At 31.9% G+C, this 18723-nt stretch overlaps 1 pseudogene; it reads right to left on the bottom strand.

The window, feature by feature from the left end:
* Positions 1-12104: 12104 nt before the first annotated feature.
* On the bottom strand, positions 12105-18463 carry LOC112680483 (annotated as a pseudogene).
* Between the last annotated feature and the right edge of the window lie 260 nt (positions 18464-18723).

Here is an 18723-nt window from a genome sequence, read left to right as displayed (position 1 = left end):
ATCAGTTACTACACACACACTTACACAGCAATTCCCAATGAATATAACATATTGCCCATACTCAACCTCTTAAAAACGATCCATTTCCAACTGCCTTAAATAAAATCGTTAAAATTCTGAATAATAATTCTAATAATGTAAAAATCGGTTTTAAAATTAATAATAATATTATCAAATATACAAATAATAGAACTAAGAACTTTATAAAAAAATTCCCCTTTTTTTGAAAATGTTGGTGTACTCATAAATTAATCGGTGATTTTAAAAACCACACTTGTCACATATTTTATGAAATCGTATTTATTTTAGTTATTTAATATACTATGATAGACGCATGTTGTATGTAAAAACCGCATTTGTCCTGCAATGTCTTGTTTGTTTAAATGAGGTCTGAAATTCCCGCATGTTGTAAAAACCACACATGTCCTGGACAAGTGAGGTTTTTACACTCACCTATTACAACTACATTTAAGTTTATTTATTAAACTTAAATGTAGTTGTAATAATTTTTATATACCTGTAGGTAAGAAAAATATACATTTTATAATACGATATAAAAAACACATTTCTGAAATAAAATTAAAATATTTTTACAACATATAATATTTACTGTACGTAATATGTATAATAAATATTATATATTGTATGTATTATATGTTACGGGCAATATTAATGCCTTATGAGTTATTATTCATAACTTATGGATAATTATAAATTTAATGTCACAAAGTAAACATTTAATTTATATTTTAAGTATTTGTAATTATAATTATGACATAATTCCTAAATGAAAATTGTTATTATTATACACGATTAGTATTAATATTTAATTTCAAAAATATGTAATTCATTTTAACTCATTCTTTACTCATTGTTTTATAAATAATTTATAAATCTTAAAACTAATTATTATCGTGTATGCTGTGTTTGAGCTACATATATATTTGCTATGATGCTGTAAGGCAAAAGCAAATAAAATAATTGTAATAAAAATAATTTTAGGTTTTCAATCTTTACTATTGCACCTTTTTTATTTTTATAAAAAAGTGATGATCATTATCTTTAGATAAATATAAATTAGGTTATCTTTTATCTTTATTGAGATACGTTTGAATTGCATTATCTTTACCACGATCTAGTTAAACAACAAACATGTGCAATCCGAACACCGTTTACTTGGGACATAATTCCGTTCTTCACGTCGGAGTACTTAATGCCACATTTCTAGGGATGATATTACATTCTATGTTGTATATATTACCTAACGGTTGTAAAATTTCTTAAGATCTAGCAAACTCGGTTTGACGTAGTGTAGGTTCGTTTTACATTATGCTTCGCATCGGGAGTAGCACACGAACGACATCGTGCGAAAAACACTTGACAAAAGTGAGATGATAAAATATTCCTGAACATATTGTTATCTACTCTATCAACCGGAAACTACTAGAAAAGGAATTTCCGGTTCAATTTAAGGATTCATTCGTTCACAGTTCACTGAAATTAATAGTTTAAATGATTTATTATTCTTTAGTTCACATAGTTCATCAAGTTCACTAGTTTAAATGATTCATACGATTTAATTTTACAAACGATATGAACTATTTTTCTTATCATTGCTAGTAAGTTCTACAAATAGTAAATTAAAATATCCACTAGCAATAATTACATCAAATTACTATTTAACTATTATATTATTTATAGAAACATGTCGAAACAACACAATTATCGTATACACATTAATTTAATAATAAATATATTCTATATTTATTTATTTATACTCTGTGGCAGAAGTTCCAACCTTTTTTGACTCACGGCACTCTTTATTATTTTCTAAAAATGTGGAGATACCCTATAGCCTATGCCTTATACTCCAAAAAGATATATCATCAAAAATGGCACGTTGACCAAATTTTAATGGCACGCACAAAAATTGAAATTGTACAAAATTGAAAAATTGTACAAAAAAAATGTTTACTATTTATAAAATGTTGGTTGTACCAAATTCAACTAAACAAATTATATATGTTTTATGTTTTAAAAATGACAATATTCCTTATGCTTTCATATTTTTCGTCAACCTATATTCGTGAAAGTTTATTCGCCATAAAAAATGTAATTAAATCTAAGGAAAGAGAAGTTTTGACCAACGAAACATTTGTTGCTTGTGTTTCACTAAGAATAACTAAAGTTTAATAAGAATAATGTAATAAATCTGTAATTTTGTTTATAGTCTTAAAAAATATAATTTTCTTTGGACTCGTAAACGATTTTCAAAACCTGAAAAGGGAAAATTTGGCACTTGAGCCTAAAAAGGTTCGCCACCCCTGCTCTATAGTTTTTACTGAATACGCAATACTAATATATCGTATATTTAAATTTATATTTTGTAACTTCGGTTTTATTTAGCATTAATAAACAATAAAGATACGATAAAGTCCTAATTATTTCACCGTAAATAACTTTAAAACAGTTTACATCAAATCGATAGCAATCGAACCAGTACGAAAATTAAAATAGTTTGAACATCTCAGTATTACTATGTAAAAATTATATGTGTTAATAATTAATTCATTAAATTATATTGTATATAATCAATAATATAATTAATTATACACAATAGGCTTTATACTATAGACATAGAGTATAGTCTATTTTATTACTCACAGTGCTATATTTTTCATGAAGGCATTTAAAAATAAATATATATTTCAAATATTTTTGCGGCACCCTAATTTAATCTCGCGGTACCCTAGGGTGCCGCGGCACCCTGGTTGGGAACCTCTGCTCTACGGTTATATATGATAAAATTATTCTCACGAACTGTTTTGGGATTTTGAATAACAAACAATAAACATAATGATAAATAATAAAGAAATAATATAAAGTTCACGAACTATATCACAGTTTATAATACACAATATTACTAATCAATGACGTTTACGATTACATAAATCGACTACAGCTCTCTAGTATGGTTTGCAGGACTCATGTGCGCGAAACGAGTTGCACAAAACCGTTAGATGGCGCCAAAATATACGTTTGAAGGATTTTACAATTTTTACCATCTCAATATTACTGTGATATATCGCGAACGGCGTAAAAATATTCCTATTATTATTTCTTCAGGCACTTAAATTCACAGTCGAATTTGGATAGGTTTCGTTCGTTAGAGCCGCCGGTGTAGGTTACCATGGTACTCGTCAAATATGCTATCTACCGTAATTTGATGATAGTTTAGTATAATATCTACTGTATGTCTATGTGCTGTATATTATAAATACTTTATCATTTTGCAATTATTATTAAGCTTGTAAAAAACCCCAAATTATATTATATTTATACCTTAGTAGATTAGGTAAGTCAGTAGGTATAGCTTTATATTATACCTGTTTAGTGTGTGTTTGTAAGTCACATCAATTATATGTGTTTTTACTGTAATTTATTTATTATTATAAGTTTGTCAACCAGACGCGTACTGGGTCCATTTTCCCAACCAGGGAAACTGTATATAATTAGGGCCCACTTAATATAAATACCAATAGAATTGTATCTCATGTACACCTATCTATAACAATAGCCAGGTAGTCTACTCATTTCTTACACAAAATTAAAAAATAACCATAAACCTAAATAATAAACCAAATCTACATTTTGATTTAAGTTCTATAAAAATAAATATATACAAAGCAATATTAAAATAATTATTTTTTATTTAATTGATCTATTTAAGTGAATCTCGATGTAGTGAGGGGTGAGGTGTGAACTCATAAAATAGTTTTAAAGGGGGCGCGGACCTCAAAAGGTTGAGAACCTATGATTTAGGTAATTTATTGTAAATAATCATTTTATTGAAAAAGATGGATAAAAAAATAATTCAAATTATTATTATCTAGATAATGTACAACTGGTTATTTATTTTTTCTTAAAAAATAAATCATGTTAGTTCTCTTTTAACCATTTTATACTGTATATTATATTACGTTTCAAATAAAAATCCATTAATACCTTTTGTATTAATTGTTGACGACAATTGGAATGTAAATTTTTGCATATGAAAAAGCACTTATAATAAACTTACTTAGTCTTACTTTTAGTAAAAATTATAATACTCAAAATAAACTAGGTATATGAATAATAATAACACAAGATCAATTTATATGTTTTCGTGAAGGTGTGTTATTATGGTGACGGTACATAATTGTTAGAAAACGGAAATGTTTGACAAGATTGGAAGAATCTTTCAAGACTATTATTTCAATATATATATATATATATAATTTCCTTACTGTTTTTGTGTATTATTGTAGGCGTTGAAAACGTTTGCCGAGCATTCAATCTTCCACGAAATTCTTGAAAAATTCCAAGACCTATTCCTTTACTTATAGGATCGTCCGCTGTTGAATTACTTTCATCCCAATAGATAACTTCATCAGCCGTTCAAAGTTCTCGTGACACTCGTAAGTGCTATACAATAAAGCAATCGAAATGATAAACACAAAGGTAAACGATAATCGAAATTAAAACACAGCTCTCTAGGTATAAGATTTTTGTCACACCTGTGCCAAAAGTTTGGTTTTCGACCACGGCAGAAGCGTTGGAATGTCACATTTATCCGTCCAGCGAGCGGTAAGATGGGAATCCCGTACTGATGGGCGGTAAAGTGGAAATCCCTATAACGCCGTGTAGTAAAGTGGAAATTTCCAAGTGCGCTGACCCTGCACAACCAGTAACTTAAATATTATACCACGGTCCGAACCAAACATAAACTTTCGATTAAATCTTATACACATATCACAACCTCCTTGCACGACACATAAACTTATTTAAACATATTTCATTTTCACTGTACCCGCACAAGTGCGTTGAACGTTACGGATAAATTTGTTTTGCGCGATTTATACAATAATTCGAATTAAAAAATGAAATCGTTCGCGCAAGTATCACGTCGCCGTTCATATTATACAATTTCGTGTTAACCAGAGCACCCGATAACGGTATCGGCGTGTGATGTTCGAGAATTTTCGACAGACGCGTTATCGAAGTACGATCATCACCGATCCGTGGACGCCATTACTACCGGGACTTTTTACCGCCGACACTTTTTCTGCAAACGTCCGTCTCGTCGTTTTTCCCGTGCCACCGGCCGTGTGTTTTTGTGGTTGCGGTATAGCACGGTGGAGTCGCCATCTCCGGTGACAACTTTGTGTGTATGACGACCGTTCGAACCGTAGCTGACCCGCGTCCGCGAAATTTTCTTTCGGTTATCGTCGTGCACGGAGAAGCCAGTTGTTGTAAATCGATATCGACGCTGCTGATCAAACGATTCTTCTGCCGGTTGTGGCGTTCGTCGCACGTGTGATCACGGTCGCGTGGGCATAACCACTCGAACGCCAGACCGTCCAAGGTATCTTCCGTTTGTTAAAAATATTATATTTATTTTTATACGATTTGTCTTGTTGTATTATTACAACGCGTTTGGAGCATATGTGATTTTACTGTTATTTTTAGATTTATCATATTTATTATTAGTTTTTTTGTCAATATTACTGTGGTGCGTTTGGCCCGTTTATCTCGACATTTGTTATGATTTCATTAATTATCCTTGTTAAGTGTTTTTCTTTTATTGCAAACGACGCGAGTACGTCACACGATCGAACCAGTGATGGTTTGACTGCGAAGTGCACAAACAAGCATAAATACGAAAGATGACAATCAGTACAGTAGTTGTAATGGACCATTAAATTCGCCATACATGGTTAAAACGGCAAATGCTATTTCACTAAATCTATTACCTGAAAAATTAAAAGAAAGATATATAATGGCTTATGAAAAACTTTTAAAATTGAGAAAAATAAACAAAATTAAATCGTTAACGGAAAACGTGTTTCTTACAAATTTTAATGAATTATCTACAGAAATTAGATTAATTTGTAAGATTTTTAGAAATTTTTATTTTGTCCTTTACTTTTACATGTATTTTTGTGTGATTGGTATTACCCCATTATATGGGTAATGCCGGTCATTTGCGTTTTTTTTTTTAAATGAAAAAAAAATATAACACTTAACTTTTAAAATTTGAAACTTATATATGTAGTTGCTAACAGCTTTGTAGTTCTAATGTTAGAAATAGTAAAATATTTGGTTCATTATTACCGGGGATACATGAACTCCCGCTTAGGTGGCCGCCATTCCCCCATCTTCCCTTAAACCGTCAACTCTATGGTCTATTTATTCAATGCTTAAAAGCATGAAAAATATGAAACATAATATTAACGTTGGTATTTATTTAAAATTACAAGTTTTTTTGAGAAGAAAATCGAGTAGATTGAAAGTAAAAATTCCAAAATTTTGAATTCAACCAATATAAAAAATTCATTGATGAAGCTCCTGATATTCAATATTTAGTAAAAAGGTAGTTGAGATAAAATTGTTTTGTATATATTGGTTATACATTCTCTGTTCATTTATTACGATATATGTAATATTCATTAATGAAATATATATTACACATTAAACTTCTTTTCTCAAAAACAAATTGTTCACAATCAATTACTAAAATACTTACAAAAATGGAATTTAAACCGTATAAGGCCGTTCGTTTGTGTTTTTAATACCATCGATTATAACACCTTTACACTGCATTATATTAAATTACGAACATTAAAAAAAAAAAAAAAATCAAAACCAAGGTAATGACGAGTTACTACAATTGTAAACAAAGACTTTTTTTACTTTTTTTTTTTATTGGCTTTTTACAGGCCTTTCAGGCCTATTGTCGCAACAACATATTGTCTCCATTCTTCTCTGTCTTTTGCTATCTCTCCCACATTTCTTACTCCCAACATCTTCAGGTCTTATTTTATTCCATCTGCTCATCTTTGTCTGGGTCGTCCTCTGAGTCTTTTTGCATATGGTTTCCATGCAGTTATTTCTCTAATTAGTCATTTTGATCTTCATACATGTGCGGCTCAGCCTATTCAACCGCTTTTCAAGGTTCCAACAGTGTTGGGTTCGATATATCGTACTTCTAAGTTACGGTCGTCAAAAATCAATAGCGTGAAGCACGTTAAGCCAAAAATGCCCAACTAGGTGATCGACTGATAAGCCATGTTCCCGTTATGTTGTTTGCCGACCGATGAGGATCTCGTGCGCGTAGGGGATACACCACGATAAGTATAAAATGTTGATATATTTGTCCGATATATCGATAAAGCTCTTCGATAAATATTCACCATCGATATGGCAATAATTGTGGTATTATATACTTGAACAATATTTTTATTTTTTTTTTATTTGCCACTGTTGCCTCCACACCGTAACATGGAAGCGGGCCGTGTCGTGATGCACCGATCGGTTTTCTCTCCACGTTATCATGCACGCGAGTGTCATGTGTCGCTGTTATCATTGCAGGTGCATGATATTGGAGCGGCGCGTGTGGTAGCATGGAGCAACGAACGTTCTTTATTTTGGTGTGTTTTTACTTCTTTTTTTCGAGTGTATTTGTGTCGTTCTACACATCGGAATAATTCACGTGTGCGTTGTTACAACGGCGCGTTATACTTTTTATTTAATTCGAATGTGCGTTACTTAAAACCAACGCATATTGTACTATTTTTATTATTATTATTGTTTGACGTATGCGCCCTCGTCGCCACGACATCTCCGCTACGCTATCGCCGTCGTCATCGCCCATTACAATATCGGACAGCGCCAGACCATCCTGAAGTTATTTTTTTATGTTATTATTTTATTCAATTATATATATATATATGTATATGTAACTCACAAATTATTTAGAATTAAGGACCTCCGTCCCGTTATTTATACATAAATTAATACGTAAATTTAAGTTTTTTCTTTTTCAATACAGTCTATTCATAATTAATAAGTTCTCTGCGTCTTTCTTCTTTCACAAAACCATCATCATGTAAATATCCGGCATTTTTGGTCGCCGGCAATATACCGCGCCACCTATGTGCCACCAGGGAATGCCACTGCCAAACAGCCACACTAATAATTTTAAATTAAATGTGTAGTTCGAGCACCCTTACTTTGCATTGCTTAACGTTGGCCCTCTGGCACGTGGCAGATTGATATTTCAGCTAAATACTTTGGCCTGCCAACAGCGGCGTTCTGTTTTTGACGTCAACTTTTGAGTAGTGCGCCCGTTGCGTCTAGCTTGCATCGCTTCCGTCATGTGGACACTAGGATTTATACTTTAACTGGGACTCCTGTATATTTCCACGTGGTTTTCGACTTTTTATCGGTTTTTTTCGATAAATAATTTTTTTTTTTTTCGTCGTGTACTTAAATATTGATTCTTATCGGTACTAAAATTACGATATTTACCGTGATTGATGATAATGAGTTTTTATATCGATATTTTAAACGTACCATTAGTCGATATTGACATCCCTACGCGTGCGATCAAGCGGTACTTCGATCGTGTGGTTTGTAGCGTGCGACCAACAAACCCGACATGGATCCATGTTATAGCTGCTATAATATGTTTATATTCGCTCCAAAAATATAATAGTTTTTAACGTAATAGTTGTAGGGCACAACTGACGTACGGTCGAAATTGGATTAGTGATCGACTACAGTATCGTTCATGGAACAACCGAGTTAGCCTTGTACCGTCGAATTTTTTGCAACACGACTCAAACGACCATCGTTTTCCCCCCGGTTAATCTGTTCGCGTAAAAGAACATTAATATCACGGTCGCAGCGACTGCAGCGTATAAATTAAACCGGCCCACCAACTGCCTACCAGTTCACTTACCTCTCACCGCATTTATAAATCATCCCCTTCAACATCTCTCAGAAAAGTTTATTGAAAAGCTCAACTGTTTCATAACAATAATCGTACACAATAAAACAGTTAAAAATCGGCTTTGCGCTTCAGCTGATGTCACTAGGTGTTGAACAGCGTTCTGCAAACAGAACTAACTAATATTGAACAGAAATTATAAATTATATACATAGGTATGTAGTAATATATGTTCCCGCCAACATGGCATGATCTTTGTGTTTCTGTGTTATCATTTTCGTGCGATGCGTAGCGGTACGTTACGTGTCCGCAGTCATCGTCGGCGGTGACGAAAAGCCTCCGTGTGCGACCGGCAGGATACGTAATCGCGTTGTTATCATTGCACGTTTTCAAGTTTTTTCCGGTTATGTTTAAGTAAAAGTAAAAGTCATGTTTTCAGTGCCATAAAGTTTCGTAAGTTCTCGTGTTTTTTGGTTTAGTGTGGTGGCACAGAGGCATTTGATCTTCATTGTGGTGTCCGGCGACCATAACTTTTGTGGTGAAAGTCGTCGGCACCGTCTCGCTCTCTGTTCGTGTTCGTCGTGGTATGCACACCAACTGTGTCATATTCAAGTATTCGTTTATTGGTCTACAGCCATTTTCGTCAAACCACGTTTTCTATGTTTTCGTGTCTTTCGTGTCAGCTGTCTGGTAAGTGTCGTTCTGCGCAAATAGTATTACCTTCATTTATAGTCACCGTGTTCTAGGGTGGTCACTTACCAACAGCCATTGTGATTAACGTGGTTTTCATTCGTATTGTCTTCGTCTGCGCTGTAGAACCTCCGTCTTCGTTGGTGACTGTGCTTGGGTGGTCGCATGTGCCAAGCTCAGTGACTTAATTCTTTCTCACACTGCGATGTGCCGTCGTAGGCATTTGTAAAGTCACAGTGCTGGTGCGGTCGCGTTGGGATAAAATCCGCCATCAATCACAGTCACATGTGAGTATTGGTTGACCATATTTGTTTCGTTTACTTGTGTAAAGGCCGTAGGGCCTAGCCGCCGAAGGCTATTATTGTATTTTTAGTAGTATTAATTATTATTACATTACGGTGTGCCGTCGTAGGCAAATTATTAATATACAATTATTATTATTTATTGTGTGCCGTGTGGGCCAACTCGTTTATTATTATTTTAGTATATTAACTGTGCTGTTGTAGGGCCAGCATATTACATATTAATTTATCAATTTTATCATACATTGTATTTATACTGAATTATTATTATTTCATTTATTGGGTCAAACAGACCATATTTTGATAATTATTATGTGCCGTATTTGGCACATGTGATTTATTAATTTTATTTATTATATTTGATTATTATGAAAATTATGTATGTTTTTATTTTTATATAGCTTTTAAGGCACCCTTATTTATTTTTATTATAAAAGCTGAAGGCAGCAATGGTTTTTTGGTTATGGTTTTTCAAATGTTTTTAATGTGTTTAAAAGATTTTTACAATCTGTTATCAACAACAATAATTAATTAATTTACAAGATTATACATTTTTACGAATATTCAGATGCAACCAATTTTGTGCGTCGCAAACCGTCTATGCGAAAACATATAAACGTCCGTTAGCAATCGCTAGCGGTATGACCACTGCGGGTGACGTAGTCATAATAAATCGAGCGGTCTGTTTAAGACCCATCGTGGATAACGTGCGCATAATATAAACGCAGGACAACACTTGCGCGTAGGATCATGGATTTCACACGGATGAGCGATGTCGATCGTGACGGCAAACGGACGGTGTATTGTTAGTGTACTGTTGCGAGCACGGTGAACTTGAATGTGATCGTGAATTTTATTGCACCAAATGGCCGGCATCGCTATATACATCGGACACACCATTACATTTAGCTCGATTGTCAAGAATATCCATTTATTTACGTTTGCCGATTAACGGAGAATGAATTTTCTAGATATCATTACGTAACGTGATGCATAGCGCAGTCCATTACTCTTTTTTAATTTCAAATCATTTGTTGTAGTGCGATATAATATGTTGGTAATCGTTTTGTTTTCGTTCGAAATATAAAGTTTCAACAAAACCAAAGTTTAATAAAATATAAATTTTTAAAACTATGTAATAAAATTTATATTTTTATTTTTGCTGAATAAAAACGGTAAAATTATTTAGAACTCCTTAAAATGTACTACGGAAACTATTCGCTGCGGAGTATGTCTCATAAAGTAGAAAATTACTCTTAGGGTTAAATTTATATCATAAACGAAACTAGGACGAGCTTAACCCTTTAGCTTTCAAAATCCTCCTCTAGTTTTTTTTATCAATTTTATAAACCAATTGTAATACAATACATTTTATTTCTATTATGGTGTAAATACCCTATTTTTATCATGTAATTTTTATCATCCCTAACAAAAATATTATAATATCTGAAACGTGCTCTTCTGCATATAATATTATGTATTTGAGTAGTAACTACTACCGTTAGTGGCTTAGCCAGGGAATTTTTTGGGTGTTTAAACACACCCCATCGCCCGTATTTAAGTAAAAAATATAATGTTCATAATATAGGTATACAATAATTTGGTGGTAGTAAAATGTATTTTGTTATGCCATATTGTCATATTAACATACATTAATAAATTAATATTAAACTTTATCTTAAATAGTGAACACTTCTTATCATATGACATATCATGATTGATTCACACTTATGGCATTTTTTATCTGCTTAAATTAATTTACACTTCACTCAGACAGATAATATTTACGTACACTATATCATCATATGGAATTTGCGTTATCTATTACACTGGTGAAAACAATCATTAAACTATTTTACTATTTCAATTATTAAAAAAAAACACCCCCTCCAAAAAAAAAATTATCCAAACTACGCCACTGAATATGTATATGTTATATTTAACAAAATAAATAGTAACAGGTTTACAAAAAAGTTATTGTAGTACATGACATTATAATCACTCAACATTAAAAAAATAAGTAGCAAATAAAATGTATAGAAAATTGACAAAAAAATTTAAAAATGTATCAAAAAATAAATAACAAAAAATGATATATATAAAAAAAATAGCTTATACATAAAGTAATAATTTCAATCTTTAACAATATAAATCTATTATCAAAAGAATTAATTACAATAAAAAGTATAAATTTGAAAAAGCTGAAATTTATAAAAATGGAACAATAATAATTAATAAAATAAATAGGATATCAACTTCAAAAACAACAACAAAAAAAAAAAAATAACAAAAAATTAATAAAAATAAAAATAAAAAAAAATAATCAAAAACAACATTCATGGTCAATTTTGTTGCAAATAAGAAGAAATAGTTTTTTTCACGTCATTGATGATAACCAAACAATTAACAGCAACAATGACTTTATAAATGGATTCATCTGAAACATAAAATCACATTTAAGTTATAGATTAAAATAATAAGACATGTTCAATAAATTAGTTTTATCCAAAATAAAAAATAAAAACTTACACATAAGTTTATCGATCGGAAAAAAGAAAAGTAAGGATTGGCCTTGATCTTCAACAATTTCTGTAATATTAAGATCCTTGATATGTTCTTTTACATTTGACAAAACGGACATTAAATTATCTATACTTTTGCCATTATGTTTTGAACAAAACACAAAAGCATGACCCATTTCAACAGGTTTGATCACTCCAGTCTGAAAGAAATTGAAAATTAAATACAATTACAATGAAAAATGGGAATAGTAATTTAAAAATTCTAGTTCATAAATTATATTAACAAGCACATAGAAAACACCAACATTAACTTGAGAAAGTAATGGATATCCAATTAACAAAAAACTGTCAGATGCTTTAAGTTTCTTTAATGATTCTAAAATTAAACTCAGGAAGTCAAGCTGCTTTCTGTTATTGTTTAAACAATCATTGGCATAAATCGATGTTACATCACAAACAATCAATTGACCATACACCGTTTGTTTTGGAATTTTATGCCAAAAATATCTGTAACACATAAGATAGAAAAAATTAAATATTAATATTAAAAATAATACATAAAATAATATGCTATTATTATATTTATACTTATTATTAAGTTGAAATATAATTTTATTTACATAGGTTCAAAAATTAAAAACTTACTCTCTACGTTTAATAGCGTCATCTATTGGAACAACGAACAATGATCTTGCTCGATAGTTGTAATCAATAAGTTCATTGGCACAAAACTTTGAGTTACGAATTATAGAAACATGTTTACCCTGTTGCATATTCAAACTCAACAAGTAAATTTTGGCATCCTATACAAAAAAAACAAAATAACAAATTATCATTTAGTTTTAAATAAGTAAATAAATAAAATAAATAATAAAAAAAATTATATAAATTATATAATTATATTACTTGTATATTTAAATATATATATATATAAGTTTTATAATTCTACTGACCTTCGCGGTAAATCACGAAATATCTTTATCATACTTCCATGGAGTTAACTTATAACTATTCACTTATTCTTGAAGTAATTTAGCTTCATCTAATTCTCGGTATTCTGCTCGACGCATTTTTTCGGTAAATGAACAATTCATATCTGTCTTCGTTGTCGAAACTTTCGATAGATCGAACTGAATGGCCTATTCAATAATAAATAATTTTGTGTTAATCATAATTTAATTTTTAAATGTTTCAATTAAAATAAAATATTTATTTTGAAATTTTGAGATTTAACTAAAAGACTATGCACAATAGGTAATATATCAATTAAAGTTAACTAAAAAAAAAAAAATAAACCCTAAAATCATACCCTAAGTTTATTTAGTCCAACAATTTCCTGAGAAGAGTCAATTGGTTTTATTTGAAATCTATTGATATATGTATTAGCGACACAAAACTGTAATTCTGTTAATGATTTAATATCATTTTCAGTTTTCTGATAAAACCATTTTATGTTATTCTCTATAACTTGCATTTGCAATTCACTAAAATATTTGGAACACTTATATACGGATGACAAGAAATCCTTTGGCAACTCGTTCAACGAAAACAAACAGTTATCAGACAGAGCTAAAATTATAAAACATAATTGTTATAGATTATAATTATATAATAATTTAATAAATTAATATTTAACAAAACTTACTACGATTAGAAGTTGAGAAAAATTTATTTATCAAAGGTTCTACGCATTGCAATCCCTTAAAACCTCGACAAACAACATATATCTCAGAATTTCCTTGTTTACTTGTTAACGGGTTTTTTATCTGTACCAAGTCAAAAGCACAACACAACAAATACATTCGACATAATGTATTACATTCAAAAATTGTAAACATTTTCAGAACAAATGTACCACCTGAAATAATAATTAATATTAGTAAAAATATCATTATTAAAAACTGTAAAATTAAAACTTATAAAAATGTTAGTATTACCTTTTTCAAGTATCATTAGGGCGACCATTGTCTCTACTAACTGCAATCGCGTGACCAGATCTTCTTGTTCATTCGGGTTATTTTGACAATCTATTTATTGAACACATAAAATTCTCTTCAAAAGTTTCATTATAACTTTAAATTTTCAAGTTTAAGTGATTTTAATTTGTCAGTGAAATATTTTTGCAATACCGCTGATCAGTAGTCGATTTGTCAACTTTTGAAATAGCGGATTTGCCAGTTATTGGAGATAGTATATGCAGGCTTACATCAAACAGATAAGAACCAGGTTATCAGTTCCACCAGGTAAGAACTTTTAACCCTTTACCAATACTATTAAGTCTATAATATGATATATTAAAAAAAATATATATTTATAAGAATTAAAAAATATATTAAAAAAAAATAAAAAATATATTTGTGTTGATTGTTGTTCTTTTTTATCTTTACATTGTACACATATGCTTATTGTGCCATTAAATTGTACAGATTGCATATTATCTTAACACAATTAAAAAAAAAAAAAGAGAAAAAAAAGAAAACTGTAAAAATAATTATTTTTGTAAGTTTTGAAAAAATTACTTAAGATTTATAAACCTTATTCTTAAATAAATTATTGGAAATTGCAAAATACAATATTTTTTCAATTACCTTTTTCATTCTGGTACACTATACTCATAGGAATATGGAGACCTGTATTTTAGGGGATGCCTATTATAATGTTGGGCCTAATCTTAACAAAACGCGTAAGTATATTTAAAAAATTATAACGTATAAATAGCTAACTAGACATAAATCAAATCATTATAGCCAGAAATATTTTTTTTTAACTTTTTTGTACAATTATTCGATTCCTTCTGTTTTTTATACGCAGTACGACAAAATCCATCAATTTTATTCAACAAAAAATTTTAAAATTCTTCATTATCAAAATTGTATTTATTACCAAGTCTATTTATTAAATAATTCATCAATACATTCTTCATCCCACTTGAATACTAAAATACTAAATACCAAATCCTTTTTCTAAATATATATCAAACGAATAACTACTTTTATAATTTGTTTAATGATATTTTTGTTTGAAAAACATATAGTAACAAAGTATAACATAATAAACAGAATTCAATTCTTTTGAACTCGACCGATAATTTGCCCGTATGAAATATCATAATTACGAGTACACGGGGCTCGATCTCGTGGACTGGGAAAAGTGAACAGCGCTATCCATCGGTACACACGACGTTTTTGCACGAATGTGTGCTAGCACCCTCACCTTTCATGGATTTTCGATTTTGAATGGGAAACGAGTGTCGTGCGAATTTCGAGATCGGTCTTGCGAATTCATGTGAATCATGTGCTCATTATTTGCATAATTTTTTTTTTTAGATTTTTTTTGGTCAGGAGGGGGGTCTGAGGCAACACGTTCGCGAGACAAACGGTGTTCTCAATAGACAATAAATTCTTAACCTTTTCTGGGCCATGGATCCCTTTAAAGCATAAAATATAATCACGGACCCCCTTGAAAAAAAAATATATATGTATATAAGTAAATAAATATAATTTTTATTTTAGTTATTTTTTAACGATAAATCTAATGCTTAGTACTATATTAAATTATTGTGAATAATCACTTTTCTTTTATTTAAAAACAAGTTTTAATGTGACGTTTGCTGTTATTTTAATTGCAATATTGCCTTGAAATCTAGGACCGTATTGGACAGAGCAACGCGCATATCGTCCTTGATGTCGAATCGATTTCTTTAGTTTTTATTGTGACCATTGTAGAAATTGTAGAAAATCCAGACTCGCAGAGATAGGAAGTAGCGAATGGAATCAAATATCACAACCAACCCTTTGGACCCCTGAGTAACTATCTACGGCCCCCTAAGGGGTCCAATGGCACCCCGGTTAAGAACCTATGTGATAGACCAGCGGTTCTCAACCTTTTTGATTTTGCGACCCCTTATAATGTCATCAAGATATCTAACGACCCTTTTGTAATGTAAGCATTGAAAATTTTACAAAATGTTATTATTGTATTTATTTGTGTGACATTTTACAAAAAAAATTGTATTATTAAAGCCAATTGGCGTTAATTAACAGAAAAAATAAATAAAAATGATATAAATTTCAATTTTTTTTTTCATTTAATAACTCTTTTGCTGTTGTTTATTTGAAATAATTTTTTTTCACTTGATGCGACCCTAAAAATTGGTGACCTCCCGATTAAGAATCGCTGCGATAGACAATAGCCGGTGAAAAACGTACGTCATCGTGTTTTTGGCATCGCGGATAAGGTCAAGTGCACCATCGAACATGCCGCATATAAATATTGCATTGTGTGTCGCGGCCGAGTGGACATCGCAGTCATGAAAAGTCAGCGTTGCGCATTTCTTTTACCGTCTTTATTGTTATCTGTGGTTGATCTTCGGTCGCGTTCATAATACACGTATCGGTTTGAACTCGCGAATGCGAAGGCGAAAAAGAGCTTGCGAATAGGTTAGATGAGATAGACGCGTCATCACGGTCATCGGACAATGTAACGCGTATCACGAGGGCACGCGCGAATACCATTTATTTTTCAACCCTTTCGGCCTTTTTAATGAACACAATGCTGCCCCACGGTCGGACATATATGTTATATATAACAGACGTAATTGTGTCTTCGTTGGTCGGCAGTGATTGGCAGAAGTGGTGGTTTTTGAGGAGCCACAAAGGAGGGGGGTCGGCGAAAATATTTTGCATATGCTAACCATTTGCATACATATCCCATTTATTTTTTCCTATCACTTGATACATGAGAAGTAATTTTAAGTGCTATAAGCTTTATACCACAATGACATATTATAAAAATATAGGTATCGATAAAAAAATTAAAACAAAAATTATTTTTTATTCAAACTCTATTTTTTTAACTTTTATTTATTTATTTTTTTTTTAACAGTCAACCTTATAAGAGTAAAAAATTTTCTGAACAGTAAACGGTTTTGACATAAAATTATCGCCAAAACGATTTTTAGTAAACTGTTTGCACGTTCATATTTTTAATTTTTACACGCCTCATGAGGGTGTCCAACTATCCCTCCCCGTAAAACCGCCACTGGTCGACAGTGTAAACGGTTCCCACGGTTCTGGTTGGGTGCCGTGAAATGCACCTAACCTAACTCTTCACGCCCAAAGCGATCCCATCGACTAACACCGACCGTTATTGTGGTTTTTAGGAAATTCTTCCAGTCAACAAGACGCTTTTTCGGTCGCGCGATTCACACGGCAACGCCGACGATACGCGTACTGTTGTTATCGTTCCGACGACACGGTCCCTTCCGCGTAACCCAAATCGTTTTAAGATGTAGACGAGACGAGCGTTTTCAAAGCACTCTGCAGCGCAATATTACACGAATCATATCTTGTTCTAGCAGCAACGACGTGTTGTTCAAATTTTTGACTCTGGTGGTCCAACCATTTACAGTTACACTTTCGTAAAAAACACTGTGGGCCGCCAACAGAAAAACAAATATATTTGTACATTTATACCATAAAACCCGCAGTCGATAATTGCGCGCCTAACTGCTATTAGGTGGCGATACGATCGAATTCCGCGATCTCTCACCACGAGACGTCGGATTCGCTGTGGCTGCTATACAAACACTATACCTACATACGTACATAGCCAGGTTTATTAAATAATGGTTTTGGACGTCACTCACGGCATGTACTCTTGCGTTTTACCGTATAAAACGTAAAAAGTACACGCGACCATATTACACGATTTTGTTATAATATTATCATGGCCAATTTTTCAATTCAAGTCCCCTGTGGAAGGAACGACCAAAAGGAAAAGCTTCGATAGCTGCGGGTTGGACCACTCAAGTCTAAACATTCTCTTCGGAAACTTACGTACTGGCCAATCGCAAAACTATCCGTATGAGGCCGATGAACGTTATTGACGTATTACGAATGACGACGATCGACTATGAGCTTCGAATTTCGTTCGGTTCTCGAGGATACGGTTGGAATAAGTTTTGAATCATTTTAAATGAGTTTGATAAACATACAAGACCGTTCCTACTACTAAATCGCACCTGTTTTCGCGGGAATTTCCCCCTGTGCTAAATACGACGATGGCGCATACGTGTACATAGAATTTATTCGTTTTTCTCTACAGCAGTCCACGACGTTCTTCTTTTGCGAGCAGGCAGACCGAGCTTGTGCGTGCACGTGCTTGAGTGTGGACAACATTATACTAACTGAAATTGAATAAGTCGTGAGTAAATTAGCATGGCTATCACAAACTCGTGTCGTATTTCCGCGCTCGCGCGTTTGTCTCTGTAACGTACCTACGTGTGTAGTACGTATACACCGTGTACCTACGATGCGTATAATGCCCGGTGGAGTATTTATTATGAGCGTCTCCCGGGTTAATTAAATCTACGAGTACCGCATATTATCCATTTGGAACCAACATGTATGTAAATAAATAAATAAATGGTGTATAAATA

Source organism: Sipha flava, unplaced genomic scaffold (assembly GCF_003268045.1).
Source record: "Sipha flava isolate LNK unplaced genomic scaffold, YSA_version1 101_pilon_pilon, whole genome shotgun sequence".
In the NCBI taxonomy this organism is placed as follows: Eukaryota; Metazoa; Arthropoda; class Insecta; order Hemiptera; family Aphididae; genus Sipha; species Sipha flava.
Note: the sequence above shows the minus strand (reverse complement) of the source record. Positions and strands in the feature narration are given on the sequence as shown.